We start from the raw sequence: 19,037 nt of genomic DNA, 5'->3' as shown, positions 1-19,037 counted from the left end.
GTTGTGTGAGCACTCAGACCACTGTTGATAACATAAAATGTGATGTCATTCGAAACTAAAAGACGTGGATCTATTAAGGTCTTGAGTCGTGGTTATTGGGTTAAGAGTGCATGTTATTTTCTCTTCCGTTGCAACGCACGGGCTATTTTGCTAGTACATATCTAACAAGCCTATTTTCAAACCTTTAATGTCATCTTGCTGCTCTGGCAGTGCCTTCTTTACACTTTAAGTAGTTATGTTGGGGAACGTCGCATGGGAAACAAAAAATTTCCTACGCGCACGAAGACCTATCATGGTGATGTCCATCTACGAGGGGGATTTCAGATCTACGTACCCTTGTAGATCACACAGCAGAAGCGTTAATAAAGGCGGTTGATGTAGTGGAACGTCCTCACGTCCCTCGATCTGCCTCGCGAACCGTCCCATGAACCGTCCCGCGATCCATCCCACGATCCGCTCCGATCTAGTGCCGAACGGACGGCACCTCCGCGTTATGCACACGTACAGCTCGACGATGATCTCGGCCTTCTTGATCCAGCAAAAGAGACGGAGAGTTAGATGAGTTCTCCGACAGCGTGACGGCTCTCCGGAGGTTGGTGGTGATCTAAGCTCAGCAGGGCTCTGCCCGAGCTCCGCAGAAACGTGATCTAGAGGAAAAACCGTGGAGGTATGTGGTCGGGCTGCCGTGGCAAAGTTGTCTCAAATCAGCCCTAATACCGCCGTATATATAGGTGGGAGGGGAGGGGCCTTGCCTTTAGGCTCAAGGAGCCCAAAGGGGGTAGGCCGAAGGGGGGGAGGAGGATTCCTCCTCCAATACTAATCCAACTAGGATTGGAAGGTGGAGTCCTTCCCATCCTTCCCACTTCCCCCCCCTTTTTTCTCTTTGATTTCTTCTTATCCTGCACAGGGGCCCTCTTGGGCTTGCCCACCAGCCCACTAAGGGCTGGTGCGGCACCCCCAAGGCCTATGGGCTTCCTCGGGGTGGGCTGCCCCCCCCCCCCCCCCAGTGAACATCCGGAACCCATTCGTCATTCCCGGTAATTCCGAAAACCTTCCGGTAATCAAATGAGGTCATCCTATATATTAATCTTCGTCTTCAGACCATTTCGGAAACCCTCGTGACGTCCGCGATCTCATCTGAGACTCCGAACAACATTCGGTAACCAACCATATAACTCAAATACGCATAAAACAACGTCGAACCTTAAGTGTGCAGACCCTGTGGGTTCGAGAACTATGTAGACATGACCCGAGGGACTCCTCGGTCAATATCCAATAGCGGGACCTGGATGCCCATATTGGATCCTACATATTCTACGGAGATCTTATCGTTTGAACCTCAGTGCCAAGGATTCATATAATCCCGTATGTCATTCCCTTTGTCCTTCGGTATGTTACTTGCCCGTGATTCGATCGTTAGTATACGCATACCTATTTCAATCCCATTTAGCGGCAAGTCTCTTTACTCGTTCCGTAATACAAGATCCCGTGACATACACTAAGTCACATTGCTTGCAAGGCTTGTGTGTGATGTAGTATTACCGAGTGGGCCCCGAGATACCTCTCCGTCACACGGAGTGACAAATCCCAGTCTCGATCCATAATAACTCAACGAACACCTTCGGAGATACCTGTAGAGCATCTTTATAGTCACCCAGTTACATTGCGACGTTTGATACAGACAAAGCATTCCTCCAGTGTCAGGGAGTTATATGATCTCATGGTCATAGTAACAAATACTTGACACGAAGAAAACAATAGCAACAAAATGACACGATCAACATGCTATGTTTATTAGTTTGGGTCTAGTCCATCACATGATTCTCCCAATGATGTGATCCAGTTATCAAGCAAAAACACCTTGTACATAGTCAGAAGACCCTGACTATCCTTGATCAACTGGCTAGCCAACTAGAGGCTTGCTAGGGATAGTGTTTTGTCTATGTATCCACACATGTATCTAAGTCTTCATTCAATACAATTATAGCATGGATAATAAACGATTATCTTGATACAGGAATTATAATAATAACTTATTTATCATTGCCTCTAGGGCATAATTCCAACAAGTTATTGATGCTCTACAAGGGTAATCTTCATGGATTGTAATTCATGTTGCACTTCCGGCATGATTTGCTTCACGACTTCACATTCTTGGTACTACGTGATGTCTACTATGCAACTTTATCGTTATAGACTCTGTTGGGCCTCCAAGTGCAGAGTTTCATAGGAGAACATCAGATTTCCATGAAGTGGATGAACTAAGGTTTATCAATTCATGGAAGGTGTAGGACAAAGATGGTCTCTCTCAAACAACCCAACAATTGAATACAAGAAACCTCTTGTGTCCGCAACACACCCAATACAATTGTCAATTTTATAGGTGCACTAGTTCGAAGAAGAGATGGTGATACATGGGTAATACAAATGGTAAAAATAGGGTTTTATAATATGAATAAATAAAAAGGGCAAGGTAAAAAGTAGCAAACAACTAGCAAAATGATATATCAATGCTTAGAAACAAGGCCTAGGGTTCATACTTTCACTAGTGTAATCTCTCAATGCTAGCATAGTCGAATCATATATCAATCCTCTAATATGTGATAAAGAGTCACTTGAAAGTTCTTATAAATAGAGGAGATCATAAGATCAAATTTTTGTAGGTAACAAACTACCTCAAATATATCTATTCGATCAATCTATTGAGATATTTCTATAAGTGTTACAAACAACTCTAGAGTTCATACTACAATAATACCATACGATACACATCAATCAACTCTAATATCACCTAGATACTCCAATGTCACCAAAAGTATCCATGATTTATTTTTTCGTTATGCATCATTCATAATATACAATCCAATAAAAATAACTTCAAAGAGTTGCCCCAAAATTTCTATTGGAGAAAGTAGGATAAAACGTGTATCAATCTTTGTGCTTAGATTTCCCCAATGTCATTACGAGAATCTGCAAGTTGATTACCAAAACATATATCAAGTGACTCAATAGAATGCTTGTTGTCACCACGGGTATCCACATGCAAGACACACGTCAACTGATCTCAAATCCTGATATATTCAATCCAATAATAATGAAATCTCAAAGGGCGAGACTCAATTCATCACAACAAAGGGAAGAACACTATATGATTCTAATACATTAACAAAGCTCATGGTACATAAAGAGCATACCGAATCAAGATCGTGAGAGAGAGAGAGATCATATACATATCTACTGGTACATACCCTCAGTCTTGGGGGCAAACTACTCCCTCCTCGTCATGGAGGAAGCGGGGATGATCAAGATTGCCTCCCGTGATGACTTCCCACTCAGGTAGGGTGCTGAAAAGGAGCTCCAAATGAGATCTCTTCGGAATAGAGGCTTGTTGCGATGAAAAAAGTCATATAGGTTAACTATCGGTGGTTTGTGTATATATAAGAATTTTTAGCATTGGAATCAAGAGAAGAGGTGCCATAGGGGACCACAAGGGGACAAGGCGTGCCTACCCCCAGGGCACACCTTGTTCTCTTGTAGGGCCCTTGTGGGTCTTTGCACTCGCTCAAAGCTTCCCAGGTCTCTTTCCTTCGATAAAAAATCATCAAAACAAATTGCCGCGTTTGTACTTCATTTGGTATGTATTTTCTAAAAAACCAAAACATGCAGAAAACAACAACTGGCATTCACACTAGGTGTATATGTTAGTCCATCAACATCATATAAAGTCTACCAAAATCATATGAAATCATTGCAAAGATGGCATGAATACTTCATAAATTATAGATATATTGGAGACGTATCAACATGCCCATCTTAATTCGTGCTTGTCCTCGAGTAGGTAAATAATAAAAGAGATAATTTATGAAGTGTGAATGCTATCATAGTGCATAAGTTTGATCACTAATAATTATAATCACTGTCCCTAGCATAATTACATATCATAAACATCAACTCATTTCTCATAAAACTTCTAATGATCAAGTAGCAAGCTATCCACATGTTTAAAGTACAGAGCATAAACTCTCTTGAAACTTAGTAAACTATGTCCTTAGTCATCAAAGCAATTAGAGTTCAACATATTTATAAGAAGATTCTATGTAAGACCTTTTGATCTAGCAAATTTCACATACTCAACTATCATATAGTCTTCCATGATTGCTAGCACTGGAAGCATATTTTTAGAACAAAAAGTTTGAGAAAAATACGGAGTAAGTTAAGGGTTTAATATTTCACCTCCCAACCTGTTTATCTCAGATATAATGCCAACAATAATAACTCATGATTACCTACACCCAACTGGATATATATCTATGGATCTTTCCCCACCACATGATGTTTGCTAAGTAGAGAATAACAGAGGTAAGAATAGGGATACATAATATTGACTCTTGAATAAAAGTAAAAATTAATTTAAAGACTAAACATTGCAAGATAGGCCCTTCAGAGAGGGAAGTAGAGGTTGTAATGTGGTTTTTATTTTTGGATGTGCAAACTCTTAATGCAAAGGGACATCACTTTACATTTCCCCTTGTGATAGCAACCTTTATTATGCAGTCTATCAGTTTTATTTCTTTGCCATCACAAGATTATGCAAATCTTCTTTCCATTACAATATACAATCATACATTATTTAGGATCAAATTTTATTTCTTTGCACCGATGACAACTTACTTGAAGGATCTTATTCAACCCATAGGTAGGTATGGTGGACTCTCATGGCAAGAAACTGGGTTTAAGAATTTTTGGATGCACACGTTGTATCTCTACTTAGTACAAAGTTTTGGCTAGCAAAAGGTTATGAGAAAGCACCACATGTTAGGGTATCCATGACAATATAAATTCTGTGTGAATATAAGGAAACATAAACCATTACGTTATCTTCCTTGTCCAACAACAACTACTTGATCAAGTTTGGAACTAATTAATGTGGGCTCGCAATCATAGAAGATGTCCAAGATAGTATATTTATATGTGAGATATCTTCCGCTTTATCATTCTTTAATGAATTGCATAACGACCAATTCCATGTTTGTTAGATTCCAATAGATTTACTTTCCTACACTACCGTGTGAAGTCACTATTCTCCAAGAGATAAGATTATGAAGCTTATATTATTCAATTCATCAAAAATTTACTCTTTGGATATTGATGCGCCTCCAATGTATCGATAATTTATGAAGTATTCATGCCATATTTTCCTATCTTTATAATAACTTTATATGGTATTGATGCACTTTATATCACTTATTTAGAACTAACCCGGTATCACATCCCTGGATCCCTAACTAGGGTTTAGTATTTGTGCTCATGTTTTATTCCATTGGATTCAAGAAATTGAAATAGACTCCAAGAAGTGGTGAAACTCAAATCAAAAACCCTAGCCACTTATAATTCAAGGAAAATTCAAATCTTGTCAAAATCAATGAACCCAAAATGGCCTTCCTAAAAGTTCAATATTTCTGATAAATATTGAAAACAAATTATCAGGGGAGAAAACTATTTTCAAAACACCCTTGGAATTTATTTTTTAATTCGGAAAGCCCCTGAATTCAAATTTAAATTTGAATTCAAATGTTTTCAAGTTTCAAAAATGTTGCAAACCTCAGGAGTAGTTGGGAATATTCCAACTATCACTCAGGGCTTCTCAAACTAATTTTTGAATTGCTTTTTGAAGCCAAAATAAATAGAAAATAAAATCAGCAAGTAAATTAGAAAACAGAAATAGCAGAAAATGAAAAAAAAACCTAAGCTACGCTCACCTGTGAGGCCCATCTTCTTCCTCTGTCTGCTTGCAGAGGAGAGATCGACCACGGCGGCCTCCTCCATCTCCTGCTTTGCCGTGGCGACCTCCGGTGCCCCCCGGGACAACGCGACAACGGGGATGACTACCCCGAGCGCGTCCCTATCCATCCCCGCTCTCCATTCCTCCCCCTCCTCTCGGTTTCTTCCCTCTCCTCCTGCCGCCATTGACAGAAGCTTGAGCTCGAGGAGCCCGAGCTCTCTGGCCACAGGGAAGCCCTCCCGAGTGCTCCATCCTCTCCACAACGTCGAGCTCAACGCGCACGTCAACGAAACTGTCCTCCCCGAGCCCTGCAACGCCCCCAGTGCCGTCGTCTTCAACCTTCGACCGCCGGCAAATCGACGGTGGATCGCTGGCTACAGCCCCTCCCCAAGTAGTCTGAGCCCAACTTCGTCTCCACCGTGAGCTTGCGAGCATTTCCCCTCTGTTTCCCCTCTCTCCCCGGCACCCTAGCCCCGAGACCCATGAACCCGAGCTCCGGCGGCCGCCTCAGCTCGTCGCCGGCATGCTCCGGCCACCTATAGCCCCTCCTGATGCCCGTAGAGGATGAGGCCGAGCCTGGGGATCATCCGAGTGCTCTCGGCACTCGATCCCGAGCACCACAACGCGTTTTGGTGCGTCTCCGGCGAAGATCCGCCACAGATCTAGTCACCGCCGATCAGTCTCCGGCGGGGAAGACGTCACCGGCCTAATCCCGGTGGATTAGCAAAAAGTAGCCACTAACAGTGGGCCCTAGTGGTGGGTCAAACCCACTTAGGGGCTGGTCAGTGCGGGATTAACTCCTGAGACGCTGACCAGTGACCCCCACCTGTCAGGTTTGACCTGACCAGGTCAGTTGACCTGCTGACGCAGTGCTGATGTGGTTATGACGCAATAAAGAGTTTTTTGATTTACAAGAATTCCAGAAAATGCCCAAAACTTCTAAAAATCATAGAAAAAATCTGTAACTCCAATGAAAATAACTTATATATGAAAAAGTATGAGAAAAATCCAAGGAATCTGATTTTGATATTTGCAAACATGTTTGAAAATGTTAACATGACTAAACAGGTTAAATGATGAATAGGATAACCATATTAAACAATTTGGAGTTGGAATTTGAAATCCATTTGAATTCCACTTCAAACATTATGACCTAACAATGATAAACAACAATCAGCACCTCGAAATACTATCTTCATGCCTGCTAAAACAAGATTACCTGAGCATCAGGTCGAATCAATTAAAAGGGCATTTGAAAATACCTTGTTTGAAGTGATATTTGAATCTTGATTCAAATCAACTTCAACTTAAGAGATGGTAGTCACATTAGCCTACCACCTATCATTTTCATGCCATGCTCATGCATCATCTTGTTGCATATGATTGTTATTGATTGATATTGTTTTACCGGTAGGCCCGGCTCCTCCGGATTCCTACGAATATCCGACTGACGGATATTGTCCCTCTGCTGAGCAACAAGGCAATCAACCATTTTTATCATCCCGATAAATCCCATGTTCTCGCTCCTGCACTTACTTATTGCATTTGGATCAAATGCTTCAAATGATTTTGCCACGTTAGTTGAACCCACTTCCTTTGCATGACCTGTCTTTGTCACAGTAAATAGCTGAACCTTGCAACCTAGCATACCTGGTAGATGCTTGAGCCATGATGTGCCTTATCCTGCTATGCATGCTATGCTTAGAGTTGTGTATGGTCTGTCATCTGGGTGATGCACAGAATTGTGAGAATGTGTTCAGTAAGTAAAGGTTGTGTGTTGAACCTGATTTGGTAAAGCTACCGGTGAAAGGCTATGTAGGAGTACATGGAGGGTTGTTTCATTGGAACCATCCTTAGGAACTGAGTTCCGTGTATGTAATCCAAGACGAAATACTACCACATGCTGGGCCCAGAAATATGACCCCGCTCGACTTATTAATCTCTTAGTACTCGGTCCAGGAGTTGCAAGTAGTTTCTGGTGTTTATAGTCATGCTGGAGGCCGTGCGTAGCGCTGACCTAAGAGGTGGGCTATGATGCGGTAGGCAGTGGCACGGTGTACCAAGTGGCACCCGGATGGTGGGCTTGGGAACCCTGTGCACATCGTTCGGGGCCGTGGCGGAAACCTCGGCCGGACTTCCGTGCGGATTACCCTCAGATATGCGATAGACCTGGACTAAGTATTAACGTGGTTAACGATCGTGGCCGACTCCCTCGCTAGGCTTCCGCTTGAAGGTTGCCGAGGTACATGACGTGCACATGGCGATAAGTGGCGAGAGCGTGTGTGAAGAAGTACACCCCTGCAGGGTTATGATCTATTGGAATAGCCGCGTCCGCGGATATGGACTACTTGGAAGCATATGTTGTTCATAGATAACTTTACTAGCTACTCATAAAATTGTCAAGATAAGCGTGAGTGTCGTGGACGGCATTTCCGTATGGAGACGGAATGATTCCACAATGGAGTATTTTTGTGGTGTTAGTGGACTCGTGTGTGAGAAATTAAAGTTGTCAAAATTATTTAAGAATGCAAGTTGTCTAGCCACGAGTCAAATGTTGGCTTTCCGCATGAAACCCCACAATTCCTTAATGATACATGGCATGAGTAGATAGTTTATCCTAAAGTCTTGTTGAGTACTTTTGTACTCACGTTTGCTTAATAATTGTTGCAGAGGTTGTTAATGACCCTAATGGAGGGTTCTACCTAGACATCGACGACGACGAGTAGCTGGTATGCCAGCTACGATCTGGCCCTAGGATGGGTCTGTAGATAGTCACGCCATGAGCCTTTATCTTTCCATCTGTCTGTACTCAGACAACTTTACTCTTCCGCTGGTTTGTAAGAATCGTGTGTATGACTTGTGATGATGGGTCGTGAGATCCCTACCTTGTAATATTATGTGCCTGGCTCTTGCGAGCTTTCTAAATAAAGGTTGTATGTTTATGGTTACGTTGTGATGCCATCGATGTATCTATACATATCGGTATGCCATGTGTGCGTGTGTTGTACGTAATATGTATGGTGTTCGATTACCTAGCCGTGGGCTTTAGTAGCACTCCTTACAGGGAAATGCCCCTTTGTGATTCCAACGAGCCATGGTAGTTCGCTACTGCTCCGGACACGTTGGTTGACCGGCATGTGTCCTTATTAGCTGTTGTGTCTGTCCCTTTTGGGAAATGTCATGCGATGTAATGGAGTCTTTGTAGCTTGCTACGACTCGTCTACATTCGCTGATGACCGACACCTGCTTTGCTCGGTCATGTATGCATGTCCCTGTGCGGAACTGTCGCTTTGGTTTATGACTAGACATGTTGATCCGGGTTCTTTGTCATTGGATTGCTAGCGACACAATTGCATACGCGAGTCAAAAGGCGCAAACGGTCCCGGCTAAGGTAAGGCTGCAGCCGTGGGGATAACCGTGTGTGAGACCGCAGAGAGATGTGATGTGTTATAGGGTGGATTCCTATGGCTTAGGATCGGGGTCCCGACAGCATTGGTATCAGAGCCTGACTCACTATAGGATTACTAAGCCAAACTGGTCGAAGTTGAGTCTAGAATTGCTTTAGTTATATATAAGGGAATTGTTTGTGAAAGGGAACGTAAGACTCTTGTTCTCTTCTCAAGTTATTCTATTCTGGTGATCCTTGTCTTTTCTGCGGGGATTAAGGACTAGGTTACTCATCTTCTCTTAGGCTCGTGTTTCTGATCGGTAGATTATAGGACAACGGGTCGAGAGTTATTTCGGGTTTCTTTTATCCCTAGGAAAAGGAAGTAAGTTTGATGATCAGAGAATTGAACTTGATAGTTGAGTGGTTCTGCTATCCTATTTTATGGGTTGTCTCAAAATTGTTTTTGAGCATTTACAGCCGTTATGCTGCCCAATTTTGTCTTCAGAGCTCTAATGCTTTTGCATTACTCTCTATTTTCAGATGGCTGGCCGTCCTTCTCGTCAGGTGGTTCGTTTGATTAGGTGCATTGATGTGCCGGGTCATACGGCCATGCTAGTCAGGATGATGTCAGTGTCCGGTTACTGCTGGTACCCAGAGTACATAGTGGAGGAGCAGTACCGGGATTTTAATCAAAGCCAGTACCTCTGCAATGTTAGGGTATTCCCAGATTACCCTGGAGCTGAGGAGCCAATCCATTGGTCTTATGGATTGGGAGTCACTGTTGACATGGCAGTACAAGATGTTCCCTATTCAATGCTGACCATCATGAGGGCTAGACATGCACTGCTGCAGAATTCAGAGTTCTGCTATGTTCCTGCCTCTCAACCAAGTGAAGAAGGATACCTCAGTGGGGTCTACTTTGATTCCTCTATGGAGGATCCGCTTCTGCAGTCCACTGCTGAGATCCTAGAGAATAGAGACAGGGATGCTCGTGTCCTTCGTATGGAGGTCTATGCTACACTTGCCCGTCTGTGGACGGCTTTGACGCAGCTGGCACCTGTAGTCCAGACAGGGTATGGAGATATGGAGATGTTGAACCATGTTAGGACCCATCTTCCGGCTCATGTTGACTGGCCTGCTATAGGAGGAGTCACCCCTCTTCGGGGACCTCTACTACCATCAGTGAGGGGACCAAGGCCACACCCGTGTCCTTATGGATCCCAGGGGTCTCAGGCTGGAGTATTTCCTGATCCGCTGGTTGAGCTTCCAGGCCATGGAGGCAATCTTTATGAGATGTTCTACGCGGATGCTTGAACCGTGAGTGGAAGGATAGTATGGTAGTAGTTGTACTTTCACAGTCCCGTGTGACTTGTGAAGTATGCTTGTGTCGTGAAATGAATTCCGGAGGCATAAATGAATAATGTATAGGAAGCTTGGAAGCCTCTGATGAGTAGTTTCATATTTTCCGTAGTTTGCTCTTCGGTTAAGGATGTACTGAACTATGTAATGGTGTGTATGAACCATGATATATATATAGCAGTTGCTTGTTACCATGCTGTTCGGATATTCATTTCCGCATTCCATGTGTTCGGTGCATTCTTAATCCATAGTTAGCATTGATGTTGATATTGGTCTAAGCTGTGAGTTTGTTTGTCAGGATGGTGTTCACCAGGTTGAACCGTGCCCCTGCTCATGAGCAAGGCGAGGGTAGTCAAGCGTCGCATGAAGAACTGCCTCACCCGCCCTCTCTGGCGGAAGTTATGCTTGAGGCAGAGAGAAACAAAAGGGAGACCAACCGACTGTTAGAGCGTATTGAGCAAAATACGGCTCGTCAGCCTAGGAATGCTGCAGTGTCCCTCAATGACTTTGTGAAGCTGAATCCACCAAAGTTCCATCACTCAGTAGATCCTCTCGACGCTGATGATTGGCTGTGTAGTATTTCACGCAAGATTCTCTCTGAGAATGTTTCCGAGGCCGACAAGGTGACCTTTGCGGCGTACTTTCTGGAAGGACCCGCCAATCTGTGGTGGGAGAACTTTGAAGCTATGCGTCCTGCTGAGCCAGCAGCCACATGGGCAGACTTTATTGCAGCCTTTTGTCTGCACCATATTCCAGAGGGTCTGATGGACAGAAAGAGAGAGGAGTTCTGTGCATTCACCCAGGGAAAGTTGACCGTGGATGCCTATAGCCGCGAGTTCGGTAACCTCGCCCGCTATGCAACAGAGGAGGTGTCTACTGATGCCAAGAAGCAAGCAAGATTCCGTAAGGGTCTGAGCCCTGAGCTTCATCGTGATTTGCGCCTCCACGAACGTACAAGCTTCCAAGCCCTGGTCAACAAGGCGATCATCGCCGAGACTGGTCATATCGACTATGAAGCCACAAAGAAGCACTCCCGTGACTTTGGCTCATCATCTGGTTCCGCGTTTCCAAAACGCAGGCTGTTAGTTCCAAATAGTTCTCTGCTGCCAAGATATACTCCCAGGCCATCCTATGTGGCGCCTCAGGCGAATCAGACCAACCCTCCAGCAAAAACCTATGGTGGTCCAGCTAGCAATGATGCACCACGTGCCAATCAGGTGATCTTTTACAAGTGTGGAGAACGAGGGCACTATTCCCGAGAGTGTCCTCATAATGTGGGTGCCAAGCAACCCGGAAAGTCCGTTCGGCAAGGCAAGTCGGGCAAAGCTTACTATGTGAAGCCAACTCCGGCACGTGGTCGTGTGAACTATGTTTCAGCAGAAGAAGCTGCAGAGGATCCCGACGTCATACTGGGTACGCTCCTTGTTAATCATCACCCAGCGTCTATTCTTTTTGACACTGGGTCTTCTCATTCCTTCATTTCAGAAAGTTATGCACAGTTGCATAACATGTCTTTCTGTGATATGCCAATCCCATTGGTTGTCCAAACCCCTGGTAGTAAGTGGCAAACCTCCAGGATAACCTATGACAATGAAATTCTAGTAGACAGGCTAGTTTTTCTAGCAGCATTGATAGCCTTGAAATCTTCGGATATTAATATCAGCTTGGGCATGGACTGGATGTCAGCTCACTATGCCAAGATTGATACTCATTCTAGAAATGTTCAGCTTACCCATCCCTCGGGCAAGATAGTCAATGTCTCTACTCGAGTTGCCAAATGCCAACTCTATTCCCTCAATGCCAACCCTCTTCCAGAAGTTGAAGACATTCCGGTAGTCCGTGACTTCCCGGATGTTTTTCCAGAGGGACTGCCAGGAATTCCACTTGACAGAGATGTAGAGTTTGTGATACATCTTGTTCCGGGAACCGTTCCAATAGCCAGAAGACCATATAAGACGGCACCCCTGGAGCTAGCCAAACTCAAGAAGCAACTAGATGAGGCCTTGAATAAAGGTTTCATTCGTCCTAGCTCTTCTCCTTGGGCTTGTCCCGTCCTCTTCGTCAAGAAGAAAGACGGAACGGATCGGATGGTTGTAGATTACCGACGAGTTAATCTGATCACCATAAAGAACAAGTATCCGCTCCCCAGGATCAACGGTCTGTATGATCAGCTCGCTGGATCCTCAGTCTTCTCAAAAATGGATTTGAGGTTGGGATACCATCAAATCAAGATCAAGAACGGGGACATTCCAAAAATAGCTTTTGTCACTCGTTATGGCCAATACGATTACACCGTCATGTCCTTTGGTTTAACCAATGCCCCAGCCACATTGTCTCGCTTGATGAATTCAATCTTCATGGAGTATTTGGACAAATTCGTCGTGGTATACCTCGATGATATTCTTATCTACTCGAAGAACGAACAAGAACATGCCGAGCATCTAAGGCTGGTATTGATGAAACTTCGAGAGCATCGCCTTTATGCCAAGTTTTCAAAATGTGAATTTTGGTTACCAGAAGTAACCTATCTAGGTCACGTAATCTTTGGTAAGGGTATTGCTGTCAATCCTGAGAGAGTTCAAGCTGTCCTTGATTGGACTCAACCTGAATCAGTTAAGCAAGTTAGGAGTTTTCTTGGTCTAGCGAGCTATTGTCGCCGCTTTGTCGAGAATTTCTCCAACGTTGCAAAGCCTCTAAGTGAACTCCTCAAGAAAGATAAAAAGTTCGAGTGGACACCACAATGTGAGCATAGTTTTCAGGAACTGAAAAGACGCCTGACTTCCGCACCTGTGTTGCTACCACCAGATTTCTCTAAGGACTTTGTTATCTACTGCGACGCCTCGCGACAAGGATTAGGTTGCATTCTCATGCAAGACCGTCATGTTATTGCATAAGCATCTCGACAGTTGCGTCCACATGAGGATAATTATCCCACACATGATCTTGAGCTTGCAGTTGTAGTCTATGCACTTAAAACCTGGCAACATTACCTTCTTGGTAATCGTTGCGAAATATTCACTAATCACCAAAGTCTGAAATATATCTTCACCCAGCCGGATTTGAATCTCAGGCAAAGACGGTGGGTTGAGTTGATGACTTAGGGATAACTTCCACCCCGGGGAAGGCCAATGTTATGGCTGATGCACTAAGTCGTAAGTCTTATTGTAACAATTTGATACTTCAACGAGGTCAACCACATATCTATGAGGAATTTCGGAAGTTAAATCTCCATATTTTTCCTCAAGGATTCCTTTCTACCCTGGTGGCGAAGCCTACTCTTAAGGATCAAATCATAGCTGGCCAGAAGCGTGATAAGGGTATATCACGGATCAAGGATAATATTATTAGCGGAAACGCTAACGAAATCTCCATGAATGATCAAGGTGTTGTGTTCTTTCAGAATCGTCTAATGGTTCCTAAGAATCCACATCTAAGGCAGTTAATCCTTAAGGAGGCTCATGATTCTCCTCTCACCATTCATCTGGTAGTACTAAGATGTATCACGACCTACGCCAGAGGTTTTGGTGGACTAGGATGAAGAGAGAAATTGCTGAGTTCGTTGCTAACTGCGACGTTTGTCGTCGAGATAAGGCAGAACATCAAAGGCCTGCTGGCACCCTTCAACCTTTAGCTATTCCTGAATGGAAATGGGATAAAGTCAGTATGGATTTCATTACTGGATTTCCCAAGACCAAAAAAGGAAATAATGCTATTTTTGTGGTCATTGACCGTCTTTCCAAAGTAGCTCATTTTCTTCTAGTTCGTGAGAGTATAACAGCTAGCCATCTAGCAAAGTTATATATCTCTCGAATAGTGTCTCTTCATGGTGTTCCCCTAGAGATTAACTTAGACCGTGGAAGTATCTTTACTTCTCGCTTCTGGGAAAGTTTTCAGAATGCTATGGGGACTCACTTATCTTTTAGCACTGCTTTCCATCCTCAATCAAGTGGTCAAGTAGAAAGAGTAAATCAAATCCTAGAAGTGCCTTCCATTCGTCGAATTTGCTTATAACAATAGTTATCAATCAAGCTTCGACAAAGCTCCTTTTGAAGTTCTCTACTGACAAAGATGTCGAGCACCTATTAATTGGTCAGAAACCAGAGAGAGGCAACTCTTTGGCCCGAATATGATCCAGGATGCAGAAGAGCAGGTTCACATTATTCGTGAAAAGTTGAAAACAGCCCAATCTCGTCAAAAGAGCCAATATGATCATCATCATAAGGCTGTGACCTTTGAAGTTGACGAGAAGGCTTACCTTCGGGTTACACCTTTGAGGGGTACCCATCGATTCTGTATCAAGGGCAAGTTGGCTCCTCGTTACATTGGTCCTTTTCGCATTCTTGCCAAACGAGGAGAAGTTGCCTACAAGTTGGAACTTCCTCCGCATCTTTCCAAGGTTCATGATGTTTTCCACGTCTCGCAACTCAGGCGTTGCTTTTCGGATCCTATCCGTGAAGTGGACCACGAAACGCTTGATCTCCAAGATAACCTTTCATACCGAGAATACCCTGTGCGTATTCTTGATCAAGCTGAGCATACCACTCGACGTCGAAACCTCAAGTTTCTTAAAGTTCAATGGTCAAATCATTCTGAAAAGGAGGCAACATGGGAAAGAGAGGATCGTCTCCGACTTGTGTCCCGCGCTATTCCCAACGACTTCTAAATCTCGGGACGAGATTCTTTTGAGTGGGGGTGAGTTGTCATATCCCTGGATCCCTAACTAGGGTTTAGTATTTGTGCTCATGTTTTCTTCCATTACATTCAAGAAATTGAAACAAACTCCAAGAAGTGGTGAAACTCAAACCAAAAACCCTAGCCACTTCTAATTCAAGGAAAATTCAAATCTTGTCAAAATCAATGAACCCAAAGTGGCCTTCTTAAAAGTTCAATATTTCTGATAAATATTGAAAACAAATTATCATGGTAGAAAACTATTTTCAAAACACCCTTGGCATTTATTTTTTAATTCAGAAAGCCCCTGAATTCAAACTTAAATTTGAATTTAAATGTTGTCAAGTTTCAAAACTGTTGCAAACCTCAGGAGTAGTTGGGAATATTCCAACTATCATTGAGGGCTTCTCAAACTAATATTTGAATTGCTTTTTGAAGCCAAAATAAATAGCAAATAAAATCAGCAAGTAAATTAGAAAACTGAAATAGCAGAAAATGAAAAAAACCCTAAGCTACGCTCACCTGTGAGGCCCAGCCCACCAGGGGCAGGGTCGTCTTCTTCCTTTGCCTGCTGGCAGAGGGGAGATAACCACGGCGGCCTCGTCCACCTCCTACTTCGCCGTGGCGACCTCCGGTGTCCCCAGGACAGCGCGACAACGGGGATGACTACCCCGAGCGCGTCCCTATCCATCCCCGCTCTCCATTCCTCCCCCTCCTCTTGGTTTCTTCCCTCTCCTCCTGCCGCCATTGAAAGAAGCTTGAGCTCGAGGAGCCCGAGCTCTCTGGCCACACGGAAGCCCTCCCGACTGATCCATCCTGTCCGCAACGTCGAGCTCGACGCGCACGTCAACGAAACTGTCCTCCCCGAGCCCTGCAACGCCCCCAGTGCCGTCGTCTTCAACCTTCGGTCGCCGACAAATCGACGGTGGATCGCCGGCTATAGCCCCTCCCCGAGCAGTCTGAGCCCAACTTCGTCTCCACCATGAGATTGCGAGCATTTCCCCTCTGTTTCCCCTCTCTCTCCGGCACCCTAGCCCCGAGACCCATCAACCTGAGCTCCGGCAGCCGCCTCGGCTCGTCGTCGGCTTTCTCCGGCCACGTATAGCCCCTCCTGATGCCCGTAGAGGATGAGGCCGAGCCTGGGGATCATCCCAGTGCTCTCGGCACTCGATCCCGAGCACCACGACGCGTTTTAGTGCATCCCCGGCGAAGATCCGATGCGGATCTGGTTGCCGCCGGTCAGTCTCCGGCGGGGGACGACGTGGCCGGCCTAATCCCGATGGATTAGCACTAAGTAGCCACTGAGAGTGGGCCCTAGTAGTGGGTCAAACCCACTTAGGGGATGGTCAGCGCGGGATTAACTCCTGACACGCTGACCAGTGGCCCCCACCTGTCAGGTTTGACCTGACCAGGTCAGTTGACCTGCTGACGCAGTGCTGACGTGGTTATGACGCAATAAAGACTTTTTTGATTTAAAAGAATTCCAGAAAATGCCCAAAACTTCTAAAAATCATAGAAAATAATTTGTAGCTTCAATGAAAATAATTTATATATGAAAAAGTATCAGAAAAATCTAAGGAATCTGATTTTGATATTTTCAAACATGTTTGAAAATGGTAGCATCACTAAACAGGTTAAATGATGAATAGGATAACCTTATTAAATAATTTGGAGTTGGAATTTGAAATCCATTTGAATTCCACTTCAAACATTATGACCTAACAATGATCAAGAATAATCAGCACCTCAAAATACTATCTTCATGCCTGCAAAAACAAGATTACCTGAGCATCAGGTCGAATCAATTAAAAGGGCATTTGAAAATACCTTGTTTGAAGTGATATTTGAATCTTGATTCAAATCAACTTCAACTTAAGAGATGGTAGTCACATTAGCCTACCACCTATCATTTTCATGCCATGCTCATGCATCATCTTGTTGCATATGATTGTTATTGATTGATATTGTTTTACCGGTAGGCCCCGCTCATCCGGATTCCTACGAATATCCAACTGACGGATATTGTCCCTCTGCTGAGCAACAAGGCAAGCACCCATTTTGATCATCCCGATTAATCCCATGTTCTCGCTCCTGCACTTACTTATTGCATTAGCATCAAATGCTTCAAATGATTTTGCCACTCTAGTTGAACCCACTTCCTTTGCTTGACCTGTCTTTGTCACAGTAAATAGCTGAACCTTGCAACCTAGCAAACCTGGTAGATGCTTGAGCCATGATGTGCCTTATCCTGCTATGCATGCTATGCTTAGAGTTGTGTATGGTCTGTCATGTGGGCGATGAACAGAATTGTGAGAATGTGTTCACTAAGTAAAGGTTGTGTGTTGAACCTGATTTGGTAAAGGTACCGGTGAAAGGCTATGTAGGAGTACATGGCGGGTTGTTTCATTGGAACCGTCCTTAGGAACTGAGTTCCGTGTATGTAATCCAAGACGAGATACTACCACATGCTGGGCCATGAAATATGACCCCGCTCGACTTATTAATCGCTTAGTACTCGGTCCAGGAGTTGCAAGTAGTTTCTGGTGTTTATAGTCATGCTGGAGGCCGTGCATAGCACTGACCTTAGAGGTGGGCTATGATGCGGTAGGCAGTGGCAAGGTGTACCAAGTGGCACCCGGATGGTGGGCTTGGGAACCCTGCGCACATCGTTTGGGGCCGTGGCGGAAACCTCGGCTGGAGTTCTGTGCGGGTTACCATCAGATAGGCGATAGACCTGGACTAAGTATTAACGTGGTTAACGGTCGTGGCCGACTCCCTCGCTGGGCTTCCGCTTGAAGGTTGCCGAGGTGCATGAAGTGCACATGGCGATAAGTGGTGAGAGCATGTGTGAAGAAGTACACCCCTGCAGGGTTATGATCTATTCGAATAGCCGCGTCCGTGGATATGGACTACTTGGAAGCATATGTTGTTGATAGATAACTTTAATGGCTACTCATAAAATTGTTAAGATAAGCGTGAGTGTCGTGGATGGCATTTCCGTATGGAGACGGAATGATTCAATGATGGAGTATTGTTGTGGTGTTAGTGGACTCGTGTGCGAGAAATTAAAGTTGTCAAAATTATTTAAAAATGCAAGGTGTCTAGCCACGAGTCAAATGCTGGCTTTCCGCATGAAACCCCACAATTCCTTAATGATATATTGCATGAGTAGATAGTTTATCCTAAAATCTTGTTGAGTACTTTTGTACTCATGTTTACTTAATAATTGTTGCAGAGGTTGTTAATGACCCTAATGGAGGGTTCTACCTAGACATCGACGACGACGAGTAGTTGGTATCCCAGCTATGATCTGGCCCTACGATGGGTCTGTAGATAGTCAGGCCATGTGCCTTTATCTTTCCATCTGTCTGTACTCACACAACTTTACTCTTCCGCTGGTTTGTAAGAATCATGTGTATGACTTGTGATGATGGCTCGTAAGATTCCTAACTTATAATTGTCGGGACCCCGATCCTAAGCCATAGGAATCTAGCCTGTAACCCATCGCATCCCTTTGTGGTCTCACACACGGTTAACTCCACGGCTGCAGCCTTACCTTACCCGGGACCGTTTGCGTCTTTTGACTCACGTATGCGATAGTATCGCTAGCAATCCAATGTCAAAGAACCCGGATCGACATGTCTAGTCATAAACCAAAGTGGCAGTACCGCACAAGGACAGGCATACATGACCCAACAAAGCAGGTGTCGGTCATCGGCGAATGTAGACGAGTCGTAGCAAGCTACAAGGACTCCATTACATCGCGTGACATTTCCCCAAAGGGGACAGACATAGCAGCTAAGAAGGACACATGCGGTCAACCAATGTGTCCGGAGC

The sequence above is a fragment of the Hordeum vulgare genome, chromosome 5H (genome assembly GCF_904849725.1).
Source record: "Hordeum vulgare subsp. vulgare chromosome 5H, MorexV3_pseudomolecules_assembly, whole genome shotgun sequence".
Lineage (NCBI taxonomy): Eukaryota > Viridiplantae > Streptophyta > Magnoliopsida > Poales > Poaceae > Hordeum > Hordeum vulgare.
Note: the sequence above shows the minus strand (reverse complement) of the source record.